This window comes from Nasonia vitripennis (genome assembly GCF_009193385.2).
Source record: "Nasonia vitripennis strain AsymCx chromosome 4 unlocalized genomic scaffold, Nvit_psr_1.1 chr4_random0006, whole genome shotgun sequence".
NCBI lineage: Eukaryota > Metazoa > Arthropoda > Insecta > Hymenoptera > Pteromalidae > Nasonia > Nasonia vitripennis.
In genome coordinates this window covers 763295-777355 of record NW_022279641.1, presented here as the reverse complement: position 1 = coordinate 777355, position 14061 = coordinate 763295, and the positions used below count along the sequence as shown (strand labels likewise).

General features: G+C 46.2%; 1 protein-coding gene across 10 annotated transcripts in view; it reads left to right on the top strand.

Moving 5' to 3' along the window:
- Positions 1–14061, top strand: part of LOC100113835 — a 217447-nt gene that overhangs the window by 30189 nt on the left and 173197 nt on the right. The gene's annotated exons all lie outside the window — the stretch shown is intronic.

The window sequence follows — 14061 nt, the reverse complement described above, 5'->3', positions numbered from 1 at the left end:
ACGCCGTAAAAAAGGCTGGATTTGAGTTCGCACGGCAATTACTGTCACGGCGGAAAACTTTTTCAATGTAAAAATAACTATTATTTTTCTGAAAAAAATTCAATTTTAATTCAATTAGCTGCATTGATTGTTCCGCGCTAAAAGCTTCTGGGAATACAGCGAACAGTCAGACGTCACCGGACGTGTGGAAAGTTTAATAATATTTTTCATTAATGTTTTTCAAACAATAATGTTTTTCACCAGAGCCACGGGAGAGAGAGAGAGAGAGAGAGAGAGAGAGAGAGAGGAAGAGAGAGAGAGCGGCTATCACAAAGTTCTCCGCTTCATACAGAAAGCTCGAAAGCTGAATGCATTTTCCCCCAAATAGTATGGGAAAAAGTTAAGAGAATGTAATGGAAATTTTCGATTCCAATGAATAAAGTCAACTTTTCTGCCTGCTCAGCAGCTGCAGCGTAAAAACTTTTCGTAAACTTTTTCCAGTAGGATCTTTTCGAATAAATACCGTATCGAAAGTTGGCCAAATTATCGGGCTTCTATTCGCGCGCAGCCGCTAAAAAATAATACATAAAACGCGAACGCTTGTTCCTCTTCATCTCTCTATTTTTTCCTTTTTCGCTCCCGGCGCACGAAAATTCACTTAATTATAAAGTTTCTTTGTGAAGATTATGAAAGTCGAAAGTAACAGTGAGGAAAATAGAGTAAAACGGCGTGTAGATTAGCTAAGGTAACCTTTTACAGCGGAGCCGTGAAAACTTTCCTTTTAGCCTTGCTTCTCCGCCATTTTTTACGATTTTCCCTTTCAGAGAAACTTTAGAAATTCCCGGCCGATTTAACACGCGCGCGCCTGCGATCGATGAGCAAGTTAGTTACGAAAATAAAAATAAAGCGTAAAACAGGAGAAGCTCGCGCGCGCTATGCTTTAATTTGAATGGACCGAAATAAAGCGAGGAAACGCTTTTATCGTAACACCGCTCGTAAAATAATTATGGCTCGAGCTATAAATGTTGCGAATGAAGTTGGCCCGCCTTCGACAGAATCAGTGTTTATTTGTGATTTATGTGCGAACGATCTTCGATTAAATTCACCGCGCTTCGGGTAAAATCACGGTGATTTCTTGTCTCTCTCTCTCTCTCTCTCTCTCTCTCTCTCTCTCTCTCTCTCTCTCTCTCTCTCTCTCTCTCTCTCTCTCTCTCTCTCTCTCTCTCTCTCTCTCTCTCTCTCTCTCTGGAGTGAGAGAGAGAGAGAGAAGGTAAAAGTTCCACAGTTTCCAATGAAAAATTAAGGCGAAGCACAATGTCCAGGGACAACGCGGGAAGTTAACGTAAATTTTTGATAAAAAATTCAATTTTCTGGCGTACGGTGCATCGGCTGTTTCCGATTGATTTATAGGCGGTTTTGTTTAAAAAAACATCGATGGATTATTAATTTTTTTATAAAAAAAATCTAACATACTGAAATCAAAACAAGTGTTTCTCTACGGTGCCCGATTCTTCGATTATTGTTTGATCGTTAATCAACACCGGAAAATAATATTATTTTCCTCATTAAAAAAGCTACGTGTCGACGATTTGTCCTCCGGTTTTTTTTTATATCTTTACTGCTTATTTCAGTAGGTGCCCCAGCACTTTTCCAATAAATGTCAGAACAGCAAAAATACACCCTCTCCATCGAATCGTCCCTTATGCACTTCCGCGCGGTTTTCCCCGAAACGGCTCCCCCGAAGAATATGAACGCGCAGACAGACGGCATATCCGGGCAAAAGAGTCTCCGCCGTACGGTCGCGGCTCTCTAAAGGAGATAATCCATTTTAACGTGTCTCTTTCTCCCCGTCACGCAAGCTCGGATTTTCGAACCTGTCACTTGCTACCCCCCCCCTCCCAACCCCTCTCTCCCTCATAGCTTATTTATACAAAGTTTTAAGCCACTCCACGAGTCTCCCCGCCCGCCTTACACTCAGCCCGATAGAGAGAGAGGGATGATACATAAATTACTCTGCTGTATTTTAACGGCGGGGAGCGACGACTCAATGGCCGCGGATTCCTTCCTACTTTTGTGCGCAGCGTCCCGTCTTTGTCGTAATTTGCCGCATTAATAAGCTTTCCGGCCGCCGCTGCCGGCGGCGATTATGAAATTTTCAGGCTCGAAAGTTCGAGTGCGGACCTCATAATATCGAACGCGGCTGGGCTTTCGCGGAAAAGCGTAAAAAGTACGGTTCGTGTCACGTCCTGCCCATACCGGATGAGCCGGTGGTGATTATCGAAACAACGGGTTTTACAGTAATAACACGCGTATTATCACTACTTGCTCCGCGGCTAATCAGTGAGCGCGTCATCGTCAAAAAAGCGCGGGGATCAACGAACATTATATAGCGCGTGATCGGCGCGACTGCCGAGCATGGAAATATTATGCGCTCGATCGGGAATCGCTCGAATATACATTTAATATCTATTATGGTAATTAAAGCCCCTGTACTCGCGCAAAATCTCAACAATTCGTGTATGCGGAGAGAGATAATCCGCGTTGAATTTCGAAAATTAATCCGGCGGCCGCCTCGCGAAATAAATGTATGCGCGCGTTATGTTATACATCCGGCGAACGAGTTCGCATTGGGGTAAGCCGAGCCTCCTAACCGTGTATAAACCCCGCGCGAATAAAAATGTAGCGGTGTGGAGTAGCAGAGTATACCTACTATAGTCGGTGGCGGAGCGCGGTGCACACAACCGAGTGAGATCCTGCCTGCCGAAAATCCGTGCGTCAATAATTAAAAGTTTCCCTCGCGCCTGCATACACACGCAGACATTGTACGTGTAAGCGCGTACGTATCTCCTCTCGCACTGGACGTCGTCGAGAAGAGAATTCATTGCGCCGGAACATCCATCGTGTTCGCCGGGGCGAGATTTATCGAAAGTTTTCAGACGAAAGCCATCGATAAAGTTCGGCCCCCGCGATCGCTTTTCGAGAAAGCTTCTCTCCCCTCTCTCTCTCTCTCTCTCTCTCTCTCTCTCTCTCGGCGGTGGCGGCGGCAACGAGCGATTTTAAACTTTTAACGTGTTCCCCTACTCGCTTCGCCTGGGCCGTTGCAGCGCGCGCGAAACTTTAATTTTTCTATGTAGCTACTTGGCGCACGGCCTTGCTTCACTGCCAGGAGAAAAGGAAGGAGAGGAGCACACTCGAGGAGCTCCGATTGATTGATTGGTAATCGCCGATCTCTGTTTCTTTCTCAGCAACAGTCGGGTGAATCGTAAAAATTATTCAAATTTCTCGAGAGCCGAGAGCAATTGCACGTCTAAGCGGATGCTCAATAAAGCGAAAAGGCTGCCGGAGTCATAACGAGGGCAGCACGAAAGGGCTGCGCTATAGTATAGCAGTGCGTACACACGCGGAGAGGAGGAAACGCAAACAAAAATGCGAGGCGGGAAAAAGCCAGGCGCAGTTTTCGAGGAGCTAACCGTTAGCCGCGCCGCTGACTTAATTTCCGCGCCGGGACTTTTACAATTACTTACGATTTCTACCTTCCTTAACGCCGCGCGCGCGCGAGTATTTTCTACTTTTTACTCTCTCTTGCAAGAGAGAGAGAGAGAGAGAGAGAGAGAGAGAGAGAGAGAGAGAGAGAGTTTTATTGGTCGCGGTTTGCGCTCGTTAAAAATAATAGTTCTCGGCTCTCGTCTGCCAAGGATATTGCGAGGAATAATTTTCTCTCGAAAATTCGAACGACTATTACACTGCGGGACATTCCGAAAGCAAAGAGTTATAGCGCGCGGAAAAACGAGCGGAATTCCCGCTATATACGCCCGACGTCAGCACATCCATCAGGTGAATCGTTGTGTACGCCCGAGGGTGAATATTTAATTAAGAGATATCTCGACGGCGCCTCGCTATATACCTCCTCTCGGATCATCTCATATTGCGCGCGATGTCCGAGAGCTTTTTACGCAGCTACGTCATACACGCGGGAGAGCGTCGCAGCCCGCGCGGGAATGTCTTATTACATACTTGACACTCCCGACCTCGATTCTCCGCGCACTAATAAAGAGCTTCGCGGCTGTAATATGCTAAGCCTGTTTGCGGGGACGACGCGTGTAATTTCGTTAACGGCCGTGAAACGCTGACGCGAATTTGCGCGGCTGCGATTATGATTAAACGCGCAGCCGTTACTGCGCCCAGCGCTTATTATATGAGAGTGCGGCTCAGCTCGTTTCGCACTGCGGGCTCGAATGGTTTGCTCTGTGGTTTTGGAAGGCCGATTGATTTGTTGCCGTTCGAGTGGGAGACAAATGTTTTATGAATTGTAACGAGCTGCTGTCATTCGGTCGTTTATAAAATTGGTCGCCGATGGCCCGATTTGGATCACTGCCGCGCTCGTTCGGCACTGATGAATTATTCGTACGAATTTTCATCAAGTGCGATTAAATAATCCAACTGTGTACAAGCGATATTCGTCTGAAATAATTATTTGCGATTTCGATTCCGATGCTAAATACATAGTGCGCTTATTGTCTCGTGGATTTTGAAGAAAAATTCAAAAATTTTAATTTTAATTTGCGTTTGTAGTATAGAATCTAAAGGTCTCTTAACTTGATGTAACTTACAGCATAATTATTTAGTGTTTCATAGTCCCGTTTCATGCGCTGTATAAGTTCGATTGTTCTAACCCCAAAATTTGAAAGGCGTCATGGTTCGAAAATATAACAATGATTAAAATTTTTAAATATGTTTGATTTTGCTAGTTTTGCTATATAGTAGCAATAATTACAATCAGTAATTGAAAAAAAATTGCAATTTTCCACCAAAGGTTGTTCCATCGATTATTTTGTAAGAATATTAGTTTTAATAATTGGGTGAGGTTAAAAATTTTGAAAAGATTACGAGTTGATTGATACCAAAAGGTAAAATGTTAGGTCCTTAAATATGAGAAAGGTATAATTTTAAATAACTGAACATTGAAACTACTAAAAATTTCCCTTTTACAATATTTCAATTCGACATTTTTGCTTCATAAATTTTTTTATTTTAAAATCTCAGTTGATTAATTTTGATTCATATTTGAAAACTTGTTGTAAAACTAAGGGTCCAATTAATTTTATTTGATTCTACACGATGGTCTTGATTTTTCATCAAGCGAGGTGATTATTGCTACACGGAAAGAATTTTACAATAAAAATTACATAGAAATTAAGGATCAAAATTACCGTGCTAGCACAGTAACGTAGGGACGCCCCGACATCTAGAGCACTTTTACTGCATCGGCACAGTACAATTTTCGGTACTTTTTTATTTTTCTTTATAGCCCCTATATTATGATATTTTGTTGTATATATGTTCGTGACGCATTCTTAACGTCGTATTATTGATATATAAAGGGTTATTTGTTTACGACACACTTTGAACCAAGAAATTCGTTGGATTCAACGAGCGCACATCAGGGTTAGATTTGGAGGTTATGGAAGCAGATGACGCACATGGCCGCGCATGAATTTCTTTTACAGCACTGTAAAAATTTACAGTGCCGGTTCAATAAAATTTACGGGGAGCAAGATAAATAATATCTTGGGTCAGATAAAAACTTACGGAAAGACACGGCGGCCCTCGATTATCGTGCTATTCCGGAAAATTTTTACTGAAAAATTCTTTCCGTGTAGTAATTTAATTATTTGCCAATAAATTGAATTTGTGTCGCACCTATTAAAAACGTCAAGTCAAGCAATAAAACTTTACATTTCAAGCGCATCAAGGGATGTTTACTAAATTTTTCATTCCAAGAACAGTATAATTAGAGTGCATCCCCTGCGAGCCAAAATTCAAACACGTGCAGAATAACCAAATTAATCTTATTTTTTCAATAACAACTCCAAAAAGTAAACGTATAATGTTGCGATTCCAAAATAAAATCCAGGGCAGGCGAAAGCAAGTGTAAACTGCACTTTGCATACCGAACCGCGTAGTATAGTAGCGCGCTGAGCAAGAGGAAACAAGAAAAATCCGTCGGCAAAACGACGGCGTCATGTTTTCCGAGGCGTCGAGAAATCGTCGGCAAACTTTCAGTAAACAATAGAGCGCAGAGCAGTCGGCCTCTCCTCTCTATCTCTGGCAGGCACTTTCGCGACACAACGAGGCGCGCGAAACCGAGAGGGAAAGCAGAAGCGCGCGAGAGGAAGCCAGAGCGACTGAATCCGAACGTGTTCTAATGTCTGCTTCGGACTTTGCGGAAGCTCGGATGTCTCTCTCTCTCTCTCTCTCTCTCCCTTTCTCTCTCTCTCTCTCTCTCTCTCTCTCTCTCTCTCTCTCTTTGCGTGTATACACGTTCGCGCGCGCGTTCTCCCGTTTTATCACGCTCTTCTCGTCTTTCCGCCTCGGCCGCCGCAGCGACGCTAAAAGCGCAATTTTGACGCCCTTCTGTCCTCGAGTAGTGGGAAATATCTTTCTCGCGGCGGCGCGACGGAATTTTCGGACACTGCACTCGCCACACTCGGCGCGAATTATCTATTTTTCGACGCTCATTAATAGTGGGCGAGAGAGGAGCCGGAAAAAGCGCGCGTTTTTTAATCGTCCTCGGAGAATTAGCTTTACATGTATATTTCTGTGCGCGCGCGCCGTGGAGACGTAGGGGTATAGTTTCATTTATGCGGAATTTTATCTCCTGCGTGAGGAGAATTTACCGGAGTATAAAGTACAAAGATAATAAGAATTACTCGCTCGCGGAGCTCTGGCTATTCTAATTTCACGTCGTGAAATCTTGTCTCTTTAATTCTGATTATCCTGTAAAACGTCCGGCGAATATTGTAATGCGAGAGCGGCGCTCCGCTGAAATTTTTCTACGAGCCTTTTAACAAAGTGTACAGCGCTTGTATTTAAAATAGACCAACAATCGATAAAAATCGATCGCAGCGGTTACTGCGGGCGAAACGATCCCATCAGCGCCGCGGTGTAAATAATTTCGCCGAACGCGCTCGAGTCGGGCTCATCCCCGCGGATGCGGGTATTAATAGTTCGATTGGCACTTGGCCGCCCTGGTATACACACAAATAATTGCTCGCGGCGTGTAATTAGAAGCCGTATGTGCACACCGGGAAATTCGCACGTTTGCGTACGTTTCGCGACATGTTTGTTTGCGTTTCAACGAATTGCAAAAATTCCGAAGCGTATAATACACACATGCACGGGCGCGCGCGCGTAACGACCCCCGGCCGTCTTCAATTTTCCGCAGGCCGCTAACTCTCGCTCTCGTTGTAGTCTGAAAATTATTATTCATCGAGAGAGCCATTCCGAGAAACGCGAGGCTGCTGCTGCTACTGCTGCATCGGGGCTCCGGTGCGCCGAGGAAAATGCTATGCGGTTATCACGATGCATATATTTCCGGCATCGATTTTGCATTTTCGCGCTCGTACACACACACACACACACACAGCTGGAAACTTACAGCCCCTCGCGGAGAAGGTGGAAGAAGAAGAAGAAAGAGAAAGCGCGTATATCTCGGCCCTTCGTCTCACTCTGAGCGTCGTAATGCTCTCGTCTTATTTCTTATTTTCAAAGATAGCAAATCAAGAAATGTGCACGTGTGTCTGTGCGTCTCTCCTTCTCTCTCGCGGGCCTAGGAAATCCAGCAGAAATGTATGTCATTTTTACGTTCGCTCGAGAGAGAGAGAGAGAGAGAAGAGAGAGGGAGGAGGAGGAAAATGCGAGTTACGGGGGCCGCATTTTTCTCGCTTTCCACTGCGCGGCTACATACCTGTGCACACACACACCGATACGCCGCGCAAGAAGTGTCGTCTTTTGTTGTGCCACTCGAGAAGCTTTCCTTCCTCCTCGCGGAGCTGCTATGCAGTGGGTATAGCAGAGCGCGCAGACTCTCCATTTCTCTCTGTCTCAGTTACTCAAAAATTTCGCCCCGCTGCTAAAAAAGTGCCGCAGCCGGGCGAATTACACGCCTTTCCCGCAGACGGCGCTTTAAAGTCGGATTTTTCTCGATCCATTACTGTGTACATGGAAGATTCTAAGGAAAAAATACACTTTCCCAACTTCAAAAATAGTGAAAAACAATTGTTGGGCCTATGGTTTTCTATTTGTACATGTTTGAAGCAATACAAAGCCACGTTTCAACACTGGAGAAGTCTTTTGAGACACTGTTTTCTCGGCCCCTCGAATTCGTCGAAAAATAGGCATACAATATGGCATGTACCTAATGCGTAAGGGCACAAACATGGTAGGATGAAAGTACGGGAAAAGAGCTTTGATTTAAAAAAAATGCGTTAAAAATTATTGATTTGGTCAAAAGTTACGCAGAATTGGAAATTGGAAAATACGTAACTTTTGACCAAATGTTATTTATCCTACCGATGTACATTTTCTCTTTTCAACTTCAAAGATTAAGTGTATGTCCTTAAACAATGGCTATTTTTCGACGAATTTGAGGGGCCGAGAAAACAGTGTCAAAAGGCACTTTTTCAGTGTTGGAACGTGGTTTTGTGTTGTTTCAAACGCATGTACGATAGGAAAACAAGTGTTTCGGGCGCGTGCCCCAACAATTTTTTCCCCGTAGAATTGCCCGCATATACAATCTTTGGCTCTGTGACGGTCTTCAGAAAATTGTAATATAGGTCGCTCTTTTGCGCGGGCAACGGTGCGTTCGACACGCTTCTCCGCTGTAGTTGAAAATGAAAATGATATTTTTTATGGCCGCTTGCGTGTATTGACGTCGAGCTCGAGCTAGTTTGAGCCGCACATGCGTCAAACCGCGGATTTCCGCGTCTTTCTGCACTTTTGAATCAAAATCGGAAACAGCGCCGAGCGAGTGCACGATACAGAGGGACTCCGAGTCGCGGACTTTGGGTGGTCGCTCGCGCCGCAGTGGAGTGAGAGAGTGCAGTATACACATCGCCTGCGCTCACGGGCAGTTTCGGAATGTGGCCCGTAACGGTGTCAACTTTGTACATTAACCATCGATTTCTCACGGGGTGTTGGCCAACTGGGCTAAAGTCCATTTACCCCCTCCGTATCCACTGGCGCGTTCTCGTCTTTAGTACACGGCAACAGCAGCAGCAGCCGCTCTTTTTCTTATTCCTCTCGCGCTTATTAGCCACTTTGCCGGTACATTGTTTTTCGATTCCTTCGATTGTATCAGCTGCGGAGCAGCAGCTGCAATTGTACAGGAGGCTCGTAGCATTTCTATAGCTTTTGTTATCATACCGTCGGCTGTAATTATCATCGATCTGTATAATAGCTCTGAGGGCCTTTGAGATAGACGGATGCGGTGCAGTCCCTAATTGAGTTACAATTACACCGGCATTCGATTTTCCCTCGGGCGACGGGCATCCGCGCTCCTTTTTTTCCGCGCGCTTTCTTTCCGCCACGACGAGCGCCATGCCGGATCGCGAGCGCGCGAGTTTAACGACGCGGTAACTTTTACCTTTTACCTTTTGCGCGAGCGCGCGGCCGAGACATTCAATCTTATTTCCTCCCCCCGCGCGCGGCTCGCCTTAACAACGGCAATTTCCAACCCCTCCGTGTCTTTCTCCCTTTCTTTTTCTCTCTCTCTCTCTCTCTCTCTCTCTCTTTCTCTCTCTCTCTCTCCCTCTCTCTACGCTTCTTGTATACTTCTGTCGGATTTTCTTTGTTGTATTGTAAACAAATTAAACGCGAGCACGCATCGAGACGAAGTGCGCGTGCACCGATTGTTTTCTTCTCTGGCGCGCGGCGCGCGAGTCCAAGTAAGCCCGCGTGCATAAATCGATCGAGCGCTGCGCGGAAAGAATTTCCATATTTATGGAATATCGCAAACTTGGGCAATACAACCATAATTACAAGTGCCGCGCGGTGCGTTGTTTATTTATAAACGCGAGCGCATATACGCGTGAGTAATCCGATTACACGACACGACGATCCAGCGATAAATTCCCTTTTTTGGCGCGCGAGATGTAGGTACACACACGCGCACTGCGTTATACACATATAATTAATACCCGCGCGCGGCAGCTCTCCCGACTCACGGATGAAAATATTTTGAGAAATTCGAACGTCTCGAGAGAAGCTGCCGGCGCTTACGCAACGCGTCAGCGGAGCGCCCGACTTTCAGATTTTTAGCGATATATAACGAGATCGCGCCGGGCATTGCGCGCTTTCTCCGCGAAGGTAAGCAATTTGTTTTTACGACAATCCAGACGAGTAGAGGAACATGTTTTGAGAGAGGCCCCGCTAGCCGCCTGCGTGTAAGCCAATACGTAATCCTCGGTTCATGACCGAGAGCTGCGCACAGGTGCGCGCAACGTCTTTGGCTCTTTTTTGCCCGCGCCACAACGACTCGAAGGAAGAGCGTGTGTGTGTGTGTGTGAGACGGTAAATTTAAACGATCGCGCTTCGAATTCATTTTTAAAGGCGCGCAGCGATTGCGCAAGCGAGCTCGTAAAATAACAGCCTCACGCATGCAGGTGCAGACTTGTATGAAAAGCGGCGCCGAAATCTACCGATCGAATCTCTTTTTTACCGGGGCCGAGCCGGCAATGTATACCTACCGCGTCCAAGCTACCCCCTCGCGCGCGCGCGCTTATTTCATTTCGTTCTGCCGTTGCGAAATTACATGCGAACCTTACATTTATCTTCCTCCGAGATTCGATCGCGTAATCTTCCGTCAGTGTAGTGCCAACTCCCTCTCGTACAGCAACTCTTCCGCTCGCTCGCGAGGGGGGAAATTTACATTTGAATTTCGCCCTATACCTGGCGCTCTCTATAGCTAGCTTCGACGCGTTATACACAGGTATATACGCGCTGTGGCCTCTCTTCCTCGCAGCTATTTATATGGATGCGCGGAAATCTCAAATTCGTTCTCGTTCAGATTCCAGCGCGCGGGGCTCGCGAGGTCAGGGGGTTTATTCTAAGGAAAAACGGATGCTGGACAAACACTCATATTTTCTTTTCATTTTGAGCGCGCGCGCGATCTCGTCGGCGGTTTGCGAACGCTCGCCTCAATGTAATGGGAAGCGAAGGCACAAGGCAGAAAAATACAAACTCCAAATTAGCCATTCGCCTCGATATAAGGAGCTTTACGTTGTATCGCTCGAGCGAGATGAGGGAAAAAAAGCTCGCGCGCCCAGGCTGTCGAATCTGCATAATGGACTCGCCGCAGGACTTTCGCGCGGGAAGCTACTGCATTAGCGATGTTTTATTTTGCGCTTAAGGGCCCGCAACGGTTGTGCTTAAGGATTTCTTGAAAGGGGCGAAAATCAACGCTGCTATATAGTCGCTCGGTAATTTACATCGATGAAAGTCGTTTAATATTCGAACGCGCGCGCTGTTGAGAGAGAGAGAGAGAGAGAGAGAGAGAGAGAGAGAGAGAGAGAGAGAGAGAGAGAGAGAGAGAGAGAGACGGAAGTTAATGTAATGATCATCGCGGGAATGACACGTTGAATTCGCGCCTGATTGATGAGCTCCGCGTGACGTGAAAGTGAGTGTATACTTCGCCTTGAGCGATTCTCTCGACGTAATTATACGAGCCCGACTAGTTACACGAGCAACGGCTCGTAATGAGCTCTGTACATCCCTTCTAAAAAAAAGGATACACCTTGATGCGGCTTGCGCAATATAATTTCGAGCGTCGATAAATGTGGCTCTCGAAAACAGCGGAATCCGGACGCGAGTTATCGCGGAGCTGCTAGCTCGCTCGCGATTAGCGACTAGTTTAACGCGCCGTTAGCGTCAATTAAAATTGACAAAGGGCGTCATTCCGGGAGGCGAATGAAAAGGAGCGGCTAAAAAAGCCAGACGTTTGTCTGGCTTAACGGCCGGTGCGCGCGACAATGAACGTCCCTAAAATTTCGAGCCATTAAGCAGCGTCGGAATGGACGTTATTATTGCTGTTTGACGCGCCGCCGCCATTGTTATTGTTGTTGTTGTCTCGCGACGAAATTACGGGCATCCGCGGACGATTGACTCGTAATTACTGGGACGTATTGCTTTATCAAAAAGTTGCTAACGCGCCGCGCGCCGAGTAAGCTCGCGGCAGTTGAATTATGCGTCGGCTTTAATGCGATCAATTGCCGAGAAGGAAATGTTTGTATCGTTCTCTGGTCGTTCCGTTTTTTCTCAATGTTTCTCAAGCAGTCGGCTTGAAAGGGAAAAAATCCCATTCAGAGACTCTCTTCCATTTCATACACATTATCTGCACAGAGAGCAGAGCTGCGCTGCACGAACACGCGTCGGCGGCAATGTTCTCATCTTGTAAGAACGTTGCAGGTGCAGATCGTCGGTTTCTCTCTCCCTCTCTCGCTCCTTTCCTCGCGGGGGCCATTCCGGCGAGTTTCTTCTTATCGCCGTAAAATATATCGGGTTCCGGTTCCCGTTACCTATACCAAAGAGCGGCGCAGCAGCAGCAGCAGCGGCAGCGATGTAGGGGGAGCAGTAGGTAGCTTCTCCCTTCTCGCCGGCTCCGATACCCGCGCATATAGTAGGCGTGTTCGCGTAATTAAGCCGCTAGAGATTTGCATACGATCCGACAGATACGAGAGCATGCGAAGAAGATACTAGAGTTACTGGAGCTGGCAGCTAGCGCGAGGCTCTGTTAATGCCTTTTTGCTCCGACGATCTGCTATATATGTTTCGCCTACTTACCTTATACGAAATCCACGGTTATTATTGTTATTTGTTTTTTTCTGGGGCGAAAACTCGATGGAGCTCGGCTGGTACTCGTTGGTGGAAAAGCCAACGGAGACCCGGGCGATTCAACTGGGAGTGAAGGATGATATTCGATCTTTATTTTATGTTGTTGAATATTATTTTTCCCCTCGGGCTCAGGCGGTAAATATTGAAATTGATTTGTGGCACAGTTGTGCTTGAAATAATCGTAATTCAATATATCATTCAATGAGTAAAAATTTAATTTAATTTAATTCCGCGAAATTGCAATAAGGTTTCTTTCAACGATATTGAAATGCTGTCCGGTTTCACCCCCGTTCAATCATACCTCGCCTCATAAGCAATTGATTGTCCAAGGGATTTCCAAACAAACGCGTTGCGGAAGAAGCCGATGCTACTGCTGGCAAAATCTCCCACGCTGACGGGCGTCAACGAAACGCAGCTATGCAGTGGATTTCATCAGCGCGACAATTGCGCCGTTTGCCATTTATGATCGCTTTCATTTCCTAGGAAAATCAACGTCCACGTACTTAGCCGAAATCCGAGCGCAGTTGCGAAAGTACGGCGCCATATTAGCGCGCGCCTTTTCGCTTATGGGATTGAAAAACTTTCTAACGTTTATACGCCGGCCGAGAGCTCGCTGCGCTGTAGCCGCGCTTGTATATACGTCTATATAGCGCAAGCCTTGTATAGGCCTCTCCGCGAAAATTGAGCTCTCTCGCAGGCTCCGTTTACGAGCGTGTGTGTATAGCCGGGAGAGCATCGTTTCGCAATCCGGGAATTCGTCGTGTGAAATATTTCGAAGATTAATGGTCGAGAGAGTCATCGCTCGCGGTGCATTTTTTTCGATCGATAGCATTCCGCGCGACGTCCTTTGAGATTATATCTCGGGGCCCGATTATTCCGGCTGTGAATTGTTGGAATACGCCGAAAATGTGTACACTCTATGCACGCACACACACAAGTATAGACACAGACATACAGCTACAGACTACAGCGTACAGAGGCCCAAGCAGAGAGGGTCCACTACCTGGACTTTATTGCACCCCCGCCGGACTTAAGCCCCCCAGCGCAGCAGCGCGTCAGTTCCAGTACGGACACGACCAGAGCAACACACCGAGCAGAGCATTCAATCATACATACAGTTATTCTAAATATTCAGTTATTCAATCTTGTACATCTTTTTAATAATTGTTAAATAAATAAAGTATCCTTATATTTGTCACATACTTCACGCATATTCCTGATATTCCAACATGAATTATACTTTTATCTCGAGTTATTGTTTTTAGCGCGGGATAATCGTTAGAAAGCGAGGAATTATAAATCTTCACGATTCCCAGCGCGATGATGAAGGTTAAACGGGACGGTCTTTCTACTTTCTCCGGCGCGAGTCATGTTTCGATCCTAAATCTTAATTGGCAGAGAGCGTGGGTTATA